General features: G+C 39.9%; 1 long non-coding RNA gene across 1 annotated transcript in view; it reads left to right on the top strand.

The window, feature by feature from the left end:
* LOC140600616 (uncharacterized) overlaps positions 1-11,398 on the top strand; it is a 487,558-nt gene that overhangs the window by 95,057 nt on the left and 381,103 nt on the right. The gene's annotated exons all lie outside the window — the stretch shown is intronic.

Below are 11,398 nucleotides of genomic sequence, written 5' to 3'. Positions count from 1 at the left end.
TTTCTGCGTTTCCAGCACCTTTGTAGCTTCTAAGTTCATTCATACTATCTCATTCATCTTTCCTCCATCCGCTCGTCCACGTGTACATTCATTCAACAAACACATTTATTCTACTAGGGGAAGCAGAGTGGGTGGATAGAAGAGAGTCAGCAGAGGAGTGAGGAATGGCTGGCAACCAATAAACAAGGATGCGAGCTCTGGTTTATGGCTTATGATGGTGAGATGATCCTCAAACACAGAAATCCTAGGAAGAGATTTCTATAAACAGCTCCTGGTGGGTTGCATAGCCACTGTGGGTCTTCACCCTGAGCTCAGTGCTTTTTAAAGACAGGTCTGCCCTGGGGAAATGCTATCTTTCATAGTGCAGAGTCTACTCTTCAAGGTCTGAAAGCAGGGTGGCTGCATATGAGGAGGACCAGCTTATGCTACCCAGACTCACAGGAGAAAGGATAACTGGTTCAGATATTGGTGATCCCCTACCAACAGTGTGTAAGACTGTTTAGGAGGCACCTGTAATGAAAAGAGGATGTAGAGGAGCTGTTTCCTTCTCTTTTAAAGGAGATTCACCCAATTTAGGAATATACAGCATAAATGTATACGATAAACACCAGTACCAGAGAGGTCATGGGGAAATGCAGGAAGCATACCCATTAACAAGGAAGAAACTACACTTGCTCCATTAATTGCACAGCTTACAAAAGAGATGTAGAACATCAACCTGGTCAGGAACTCTCCCAGGCCCCATTTCATATCCTAATTCTACTAGCTCTAGGTAAATGTTAACTTTTTTATTTACTCAAAGCAAAACACCTGCTACATCAAAAAACCAAAGTACTCTCCCTACTCATTCATTGCTGGAGACAAAAAGACAAATTATCCCTACCCAACTCTTCCATCTACACAATCAAAACAGCAGCTTTAAAGACCCAAGTCCAAACAGTACGTTATTTCTATGTTGTTGGTTTTTTTTTAATAAATGGACTTTTAGTTCTGTACCATATGGAGTAGATTCATTTCTTTCTATTGTTCCTGCTAAGTATAACTAAAGTATCTGGGCATAATATATTTTTTAAAAAACTTTTGGAAAGTCTAAAAGGTAGAGAGAAGGCAAAATAGTTACAGTCCTCAGAACTTGAGGACTGACACTGTGGTAAGTTCCCGGGGTTTTCTTTATGCCTCCTATTTATCTTAGATTGGGCACTGGAAAGTTCACAACCAAGAAATGCCAACAGGTGCAGACAAAAAAATATCCCCCCAAAACTATTTTCTTTATCCAAAGGACCAAGAAAGAGATAAAGACGTGACCTACCAAGGCAGAAATCTTTTTCGGCAATATCCACCCTACTTAAGCCAACCATCTTGGAAAAAAAAAAAAAAAGAATTGGAAGATTGGGCTTCTACCTGGACCTAGGGGTGAGAAGATAATATCCCCTACACACACACACTTCACTGGTGCAGTATTAGCAGAGACCTGCTATAGTAGAAGATTTCAATAAGATCTGGAGTCTCATAACACAATATACCAAATGTCTAGCACACAGTCAAAAATTACTCATCATACTAAGAACCAGGAAAATCTCAACTTGAATGAAAAAAGACACAATACTACACTGAAATGATATAGATTTTGGGATTTTTGACGGAGACTTTAAAAAACCTTCAACAAGAAATTACAAACACACTTGATAAAATAGAAAAACTTGGCAAAGAAATTCAAGATATAAAGAAAGAATGAAGTGGAAATTTTTGAACTAAAAATTTAATAAACAATTATAGAATTAAATTTTAGAATTGAAAAATATAAAATTCACTGCATAGGTTCAATAACAGAATAGAAATGACAGTAAAGAATCAGTGAACTCAAAAATAGATCAATAGAAATTATCCAATGTCAGTGACAGAAAATAGGCTAGAAAAGAAGAAAAGAGAGAGAGCTTCAAGAACCTGTGGCACTGCAAAAGAGCTAGGATTCATGTAATCAGAGTCCCAAAAGGAGAAGAGAATGTGTGACTAAAAAAAAAATATTGGAAGAGATGATAGATCAAAATTACCTAAATTTGTGAAAGGCATAAATCTACAGATTTAAGAAGATAGGTCAACTTCAAACAGGATTAACCCAAAGAAAACTACACCAATACAACACTGCAAAAAAAAAAAAAAAGAATTTAAAGTGAATTAAAGACTAAAATTTAAAACCTGAAACTGTAAAACTTCTAGGAGAAAACATAGGGATAAAGTTCCTTGACATTGATTTTGCTGGATGTGACAACAAAAAACAAGCAACAAAAGCAAAAATAAATAGATACCTGGGTGACTCAGTTAAGCATCTGCCTTTGGCTTGGGTCATGATCCCAGGGTCCTAGGATATAAAATAAATAAAATCTTTGATATAAATAAATAAATAAATAAATAAATAAATAAATAAGACTAACTCAAACTAAAGAGCTCCTCACAGCAAAAGACAACAAAATGAAAAGGCAGCCCACAGTATGGGAAAAAATATTTGCAAGTTGTATAACTAATAAGGGGTTAATATGTAAAATTTATAAAAATTATTTACAATTCAACAGCAAAAACACAACAATTTTTTTTTGTTCAAGATTTTATTTATTTATTCATGAGAGGCAGAGACAAAGGCAGAGGGAGAAGCAGGCCCCTTGTAAGGAGCCCAATGTGGGACTTGATCCTTGGACCAGGATCACTCCCTGAGTCAAAGGCAGACATTCAACCACTGAGCCACCCAGGCGTCCCAAACACAACTTAATTTAAACATTGGCAGAGAAGCTAGAATATACAATTGTGTAGACACACAGATGGGCAACAGGTACATGAAAAGGCACTCAACATCACAAATCATCAGGGAATTGCAAATCAACACCAAAATGAGCTATCACATTACACCAGTCAGAATTACTATAATCGAGAAGATAAGAAATGGGGCAGGGCAGCCCGGGTGGCTCAGTGGTTTGGTGCTGCCTTTGGCCCAGGGCGTGATCCTGGGGACCCAGGATCGAGTCCCACATCAGGCTCCCTGCATGGAGCCTGCTTCTCCCTCTGCCTGTGTCTCTGCCCCTCTCTCTCTCTGTCTCTCATGAATAAATAAATAAAATCTTTAAAAAAAAATAAAGAAATGGCAGTACTGGCAAAGATGTAGAGGAAGAAAAAAACCCTAGTGCACTCTTGGTGGGAATACAAATTGGTACAGCCACTATGGAAAACAGTATGGAGGTTTCTCAAAAAATAATAAATAGGACTATCATATGATCCAACAATCACTTCTGGGTATATATCCAAAGGAACTGAAATCAAGATCTTGCAGAAGTAAATGCATATTCATGTTCATTGCATCATTACTTGTATACCTAAGTGTCCATCAATAGATGAATGGATAAAGAACATATATGTATATATATGAATATTATTCAGCCATGAGAAGGAAGGCATTCCTGTCATTTGCAACGACCTGGATGGACCTTGAGGGCATTATGATAAGAGAAGTCAGATAAAGAAAGACATAACTGTATAATATCACTTATACCTAGAATCTAAAAAAGACAAACTCTGAGAAACAGAGTAGCCTGATGGTTACCAGGAGTTGGGGGGTTGGAAAAAATGAGGAGATACTTATCAAAAGACACAACTTCCAGTTATAAGATTAACAACTTTGATGATCTAATATAAAGCAGGTGATTATAGCTAACAACACTGTATCATATACTTGAATGTTGCTAACAGAATATATGTTAAATCTTTTCATCACAAAAAAAGAATAGGGAACTATGTGACAAGATGGAGGTGGTAGGTAATATTATGAGGGCAATCATTTTGGAATTTTTAAATGTATCAAATCAACACGTTGTACACCTTAAACTTACACAATATAATGTATCAATTATATCTCCGTAAAGCTGGAAAAAAATACAATAAAGGTGTTTATAAGAGTTGTACATATACAAGCAAAGAAAGAGAGCAAAAGAAAGAAAATAAACCCACACCAGAAAACATCATAATCAGGGGGGCGGGGCAAGATGGCAGAAGAGTAGGGTCCCCAAGTTACCTGTCCCCACCAACTTACATAGATAACTTACAAATCATCCTGAAAACCTACAAATTCAGCCTGAGATTTAAAGAGAGAACAGCTGGAATGCTGCAGAGAGAAGAGTTTGTGCTTCTAACAAGGTAGGAAGACAGGGAAAAAATAAAAAAGAATCCAGTGGGGGAGGAGCCCCCGCGAGGAGCCGGTCTAAGGGGGACGGCAAGAGCCCCCAGGACAGGAAAGCCCAGGCCAAGAGAAGCAGGAACTTTAAAAATCTTCCTGGATGGAAAGGCACTCGCAGGGGACTCGGGCAGGATCCCAGGAGGGGCAGTGAAGCCCCCAGGTTCCCGGGGTCACTAACAGAGGAAGTGCGCCCTGGGGGAGAGCATGCCACACCCCGTGGGCCCAGCGCGGTAAAGGGCTAGAGCGCGCGCCACTGGGGCCTCGGGGGAAGCTCAGGTGGCAGCTCCGAGAGGAGGGGGCTGCGCAGCCTGGGAGCGATTCCAGCAGTGCAGGACCCAGAGCCCAGGACGCCGGGAACATAACCCAGGATCGAGCGGTCCCCTGAGTAGACAGAGGCTGGGAGGGCCCAGGACAGCGAGGACGCTCCTGCCGCCGAGGGGAGCCCCCAAGCTGTGCAGCTCAGCGCCCCCTGCCCCCGGGAGCATGCAGGGCAGTATGGACTGGGAGCTACGGTAGTTTCTGCGGTAGCTGACTCCAGGGCTGGAGAGCTGTCCGCTGCCACTGTTGTTGTTAACTCCTGGTGTCACCCTGTGCCTGGGACAGAGCAGGGCCGTCAAGGAGCAGAGGCCTCACAGGATAAACAGCTGCCACTGAGCTGTACACCTGGTAGGGGGCAGGGCAACTCCCTCAGGTGTACACACCTGAGAATCAGCACAGCAGGTCCCTCCCCCAGAAGACCAGCCAGAAGGACAGGGAGGAGCAAGTTCTTGAACAAGCAGTGCTGGAAAGCTCCAGGGGAAATCGAGGGATTTACAATATATAGAACCACAGATTAACCCTCCTTCTTTGTTTTTGTTTTTGTTTTTGTTTTTTGTTCTTTGTTGGTTTCCTGTTTGATTCTTTGTTTTTCCCTGTTTTTTCTTTTTTTTTGCTCTTCCTTTTTCCAGTTTATAGCCACTCTGACTGACCAAAATGACTAGAAAGAAGAACTCACCACAAAAAAAGAATGAGAGCAGTCCTCTCTCTCACAGAGTTACAGAATTTGGATTACAATTCAATATCAGAAAGCCACTTCACAAGTACAATTATAAAGCTACTGGAGGGTCTAAAAAAGGATAAAGGATTCAAGAGATTTCATGACTGCAGAATTTAGATCTAATCAGGCAGAAATTAAAAATCAATTAAATGAGATGCAATCCAAAATGGAGGCCCCAATGACTAGGGTCAATTACATAGAAGATGCAATGAGAGACATAGAAGACAAGTTGATGGCAAGGAAGGAAGCTGAGGAAAAAAGAGAAAAACAATTAAAAGATTATGAGGATAGATAAGGGAAATAAATGACAGCCTCAGGAAGAAAAATCTACGTTTAATTGGAGTTCCCCAGGGCACCAAAAGGGACAGAGGTCCAAAATCTTTATTTAAACAAATCATAGCTGAAAACTTTCCTAATCTGGGAAGGGAAACAGGCATTCAGATCCAGGAAATAGAGAGATCACCCCCTAAAATCAATAAAAAACGCTCAACACCTCGACATTTAATAGTGAAGTTTGCAAATTCCAAAGATAAAGAGAAGATCCTTAAAGCAGCAAGAGACAAGAAGTCTCTAACTTTTATGGGTAGAAATATTAGATTAACAGCAGACCTCTCTACAGAGACCTGGCAGGCCAGAAAGGGCTGGCAGGATATATTCAGGGTCCTAAATAAGAAGAACCTGCAGCCAAGAATACTTTATCCAGCAAGGCTCTCATTCACACTAGAAGGAGAGATAAAGAGCTTCCAAGATAGGCAGAAACTGAAAGAATATGTGACCACGAAGCCAGCTCTGCAAGAAATACTACGGGGGGTTCTGTAAAAGAAAGAGTAAGTCCAAGGAAACAATCCACAAAAACAGGTACTAAATAGGTATCATGATGACACTAAATTCATAACTTTCAATAGTAACTTTGAACGTGAATGAGCTTAATGACCCAATCAAAAGGCGCAGAGTTTCAGACTGGATAAAAAAGCAAGACCTGTCAATTTGCTGTCTACAAGAGACTCATTTCAGACATAAGGACACCTACAGCCTGAAAACAAATGTTTGGGGAACCATTTACCATTAAAATATCCTCAAAAAAGCAGGGGTAGCCATCCTTATATCAGATGAACTAAAGTTAACCCCGAAGACTGTAGTGAGAGATGAGGAGGGACACTATATCATACTTAAATGATCTATCCAACAAGAGGACTTAGCAATCATCAATATTTACGCCCCGAATATGGGAGCTGCCAAGTATATCAATCAATTAATAACCATGTAAAGACATACTTAGATAAGAATGCACTAATACTGGGAAACTTCAACGCGGCATTTCTGCAAATGACCCATCTCCTAAGCACAACATCCCCAAAGAGGCAAGAGCTTTAAATGATACAGTGGACCAGATGGATTTCACAGATATATACAGAACTTTGCATCTGAACACAACTGAATACACATTCTTCTCAAGTGCACATGGAACTTTTTCCAGAATAGACCACATACTGGGTCACAAATCAGGTCTCAACTGATACCAAAAGATTAGGATTGTCCCCTGCATATTTTCAGACCATAAGGCTTTGAAACAAGAACTCAATCGCAAGAAGAAATTTGAAAGAAACTCAAATGTGCAGGTTAAAGAGCATCCCGCTAAAAGATGAATGTGTCAACCAGGAAATAAGAATTAAAAAGATTCATGGAAACTAATGAGAATGAAGATGCAACCATTCAAAATCTTTGAGATATAGCAAAAGCAGTCCCGTGAGGGAAATACATCGCAATACAAGCATCCCTCCAAAAACTGGAAAAAACTCAAATACACAAGCGAACCTTGCACCTAAAGGAACTGGAGAAAGAACAGCAAATAAAACCTACACCCAGCAGAAAAAGAGACTTAGTAACAATTCGAGCAGAACTTAATGAAATAGAGACCAGAAGAACTGTGGAACAGATCAACAAAACCAGGGGATGGTTCTTTGAAAGAATTAATATAATAGATAAACCACTGGCCAACCTTATTAAAAACAAAAGAGAAAAGACTCAAATTAATAAAATAATGAATGAAAAAGGAGAGATCACAACCAATACCTAGGAAATACAAATGATTTTAAAAACTTATTATGAGCAGCTATACACCTATAAATTAGGCAATTCTGAAGAAATGGATGCATTTCTGGAAAACCACAAACCATCGAAACTGCAACAGGAAGAAATAGAAAACCTGAACATGCCAAAAACCAGGGAGGACTTTGAAACAGTCATCAAAAACCTCTCAAGACACAAAAAGCCAGGGCCCCAGATGGCGTCCCAGGGGAATTCTATCAAAGGTTTAAAGAAGAAACAAAACCTATTCTACTAAAGCTGTTCGGAATGATAGAAAGGGATGGAATACTTCCAAACTCGTTTTATGAGGCCAGCATCACCTTAATTCCAACACCAAAGACCCCACCAAAAAGAATTATAGACCAATATCCCTGATGAACACAGATGCAAAAAAATCTCAACAAGATACTAGCCAAATGGATCCAAAAATACATTAAGATTATTCACCATGACCAAGTGGGATTTATCCCCGGGATGCAAGGCAGGTTCAACACTCATAAAGTAATCAATGTGATTGATCATATCAGCAAGAGAAAGAACAAGAACCATAGGATCCTCTCAATAGATGCAGAGAAAGCATTTGACAAAATACAGCATCCATTCCTGATCAAAACTCTTCAGAGTGTAGGGATAGAGGGAACATTCCCCAGCATCTTAAAAGCCATCTATGAAAAGCCCACAGCAAATATCATTTTTTTTCTTTTTTTAATAAATTTATTTTTTATTGGTGTTCAATTAGCCAACATATAGAATAACACCCAGTGCTCTTCCTATCAAGTGCCCACCTCAGTGCCCATCACCCAGTCACTGCCACCCCCCGCCCACCTCCTCTTCCACCACCCCTTGTTCCTTTCTCATAGTTAGGAGTCTTTCATGTTCTGTCTCCCTTTCTGATATTTCCCATTCATTTTTTCTCCTTTCCCCTTTATTCCTTTTCACTATTTTTTATATTCCCCAAATGAATGTAACCATATAATGTTTGTCCTTCTCCGATTGAATTATTTCACTCAGCATAATACCCTGCAGCTCCATCCATGTCGAAGCAAAAGGTGGGTATTTGTCGTTTCTAATGGCTGAGGAATATTCCGTTGTATACATAGACCACAGCTTCTTTCTCCATTCATCTTCCGATGGACACCGAGGCTCCTTCCACAGTTTGGCTATTGTGGACATTGCTGCTAGAAACATCGGGGTGCAGGTGTCCCGGCGTTTCATTGCATCTGTATCTTGGGGGTAAATCCCCAGGTGTGCAATTGCTGGGTCGTAGGGCAGATCTATTTTTAACTCTTTGAGGAACCTCCACACAGTTTTGCAGAGTGGCTGCACCAGTTCACATTCCCACCAACAGTGCAAGAGGGTTCCCCTTTCTCCACATCCTCTCCAACATTTGTGGTTTCCTGCTTTGTTAATCTTCCCCATTCGCACTGGTGTGAGGTGGGATCTCATTGTTGTTTGGATTTGTATTTCCCTGATGGCAAGTGATGCAGAGGATTTTCTCATGTGCTTGTTGGCCATTTCTATGTCGTCCTCTGTGAGATTTCTGTTCATGTCTTTTGCCCATTTCATGATTGGATTCTTTGTTTCTTTGCTGTTGAGTTTAATAAGTTCTTTATAGATCTTGGAAACTAGCCTTTTATCTGATACATCATTTGCAAATATCTTCTCCCATTCTGTAGGTTGTCTTTGAATTTTGTTGACGGTACCTTTTGTTTTTCAAAAGCTTCTTATCTTGATGAAGTCCCAATAATTCATGTTTGCTTTTGTTTCTCTTGCCTTCATGGATGAATCTTGCAAGACGTTACTGTGGCCGAGTTCAAAAAGGGTGTTGCCTGTGTTCTCCTCTAGGATTTTGATGGAATCTTGTCTCACATTAAGACCTTTCATCTATTTTGAGTTTATCTTTGTGTTGGGGCCAGAGAGTGGTCTAGTTTCATTTTTCTGCATGTAGATGTCCAATTTTCCCAGCACCATTTACTGAGGAGACTGTCTCTTTTCCAGTGGATAGTCTTTCCTGCTTTGTCGAATATTAGTTGACCATAAAGTTGAGGGTCCACTTCTGGATTCTCTGTTTTGTTCCATTGATCTTTGTGTCTGTTTTTGTGCCAGTACCACACTGTCTTGATGACCACAGCTTTGTAGTACAACCTGAAATCTGGCATTGTGATGCCCCCAGCTATGATTTTCTTTTTTAAAATACCCCTGGCTATTCGGGGTCTTTTCTGATTCCACACAAATCTTAAAATAATTTGTTCCAACTCTCTGAAGAAAGTCCATGGTATTTTGATAGGGATTGCATTAAACGTGTACATTGCCCTGGGTAACAATGACATTTTTGCAATATTAATTCTGCCAATCCATGAGCATGGAATATTTTTTATCTCTTTGTGTCTTCCTCCCTTTCATTCAGAAGTGTTCTATAGTTTTTAGGGTATAGATCCTTTACCTCTTTGGTTAGGTTTATTCCTAGGTATCTTATGCTTTGGGGTGCAATTGTAAATGGGATTGACTCCTTAATTTCTCTTTCTTCCGTCTCATTGTTAGTGTATAGAAATGCCACTGATTTCTGGGCATTGATTTTGTATCCTGCCACACTGCCGAATTGCGGTATGAGTTCTAGCAATCTTGGGGTGGAGGCTTTTGGGTTTTCTATGTAGAGTATCATGTCATCGGTGAAGAGGGAGAGTTTGACTTCTTCTTTGCCCATTTGAATGCCTTTAATGTCTTTTTGTTGTCTGATTGCTGAGGCTAGGACTTCCAGTACTATGTTGAATAGCACTGGTGAGTGTGGACATCCCTCTCTTGTTCCTGATCTTAGGGGAAAGGCTCCCAGTGCTTCCCCATTGCGAATGATATTTGCTGTGGGCTTTTCGTAGATGGCTTTTAAGATGTCGAGGAATGTTCCCTCTATCCCTACACTCTGAAGAGTTTTGATCAGGAATGGATGCTGTATTTTGTCAAATGCTTTCTCTTCATCTAATGAGAGGATCATATGGTTCTTGGTTTTTCTCTTGCTGATATGATGAATCACATTGTTTTACGAGTGTTGAACCAGTCTTGAATCCCGGGGATAAATCCTACTTGGTCATGGTGAATAATTTTCTTAATATACTGTTGGATCCTATTGGCTACTATCTTGTTGAGAATTTTTGCATCCATGTTCATCAGGGATATTGGTCTATAATTCTCCTTTTTGGTGGTGTCTTTGTCTGGTTTTGGAATTAAGGTAATGCTGGCCTCAGAACGAATTTGGAAGTACTCCATCTCTTTCTATCTTTCCGAACAGCTTTAGTAGAAACGGTATGGTTTCTTCTTTAAATGTGTGATAGAATTCCCCAGGGAAGCCATCTGGCCCTGGACTTTTGTGTCTTGGTAGGTTTTTGATGACCACTTCAATTTCCTCCCTAGTTATTGGCCTGTTCAGGTTTTCTATTTCTTCCTGTTCCGGTTTTGGTAGTTTGTGGCTTTCCAGAAATGTGTCTGTTTCTTCTAGATTGTCCAATTTATTGGCGTATAGCTGTTCATAATATGTTTTTAAAATCGTTTTTATTTCCTTGGTGTTGGTAGTGATCTCTCCTTTCTCATTCATGATTTTCTTATTTTGAGTCCCTAATTTTCTGGTTGACCCTTTCATCTTTTAGCAGGATGGTCCTTAACCTCCACGTGTTTGAAATCCTTCCAAACTTCTTTTTGTGATTTAGTTCTAATTTCAAAGCATTAGGGTCTGAGAATATGCAGGGGATGATCCCAATCTTTTGGTATAGGTTCAGACCTGATTTGTGACACAATATGTGGTCTATTCTGGAGTAAGTTCCATGTGCACTTGAGAAGAATGTGTATCCAGTTGAGTTTGGATGTAAAGTTCTGTAAATATCTGTGAAATCCATCTGGTCCAGTGTATCATTTAAAGCTCTCGTTTCTTTGGAGATGTTGTGCTTAGAAGACCTATCGAGTGTAGAAAGGCTATATTGAAGTCACCAAGTATAAGTGTATTATTATCTAAGTATGTCTTAACTTTGGTTATTAATTGAATGTGGCAGCTCCCACATTCGGGGCAA

This window comes from Canis lupus, chromosome 12 (genome assembly GCF_048164855.1).
Source record: "Canis lupus baileyi chromosome 12, mCanLup2.hap1, whole genome shotgun sequence".
Classification (NCBI taxonomy): Eukaryota; Metazoa; Chordata; class Mammalia; order Carnivora; family Canidae; genus Canis; species Canis lupus.
Note: the sequence above shows the minus strand (reverse complement) of the source record. Positions and strands in the feature narration are given on the sequence as shown.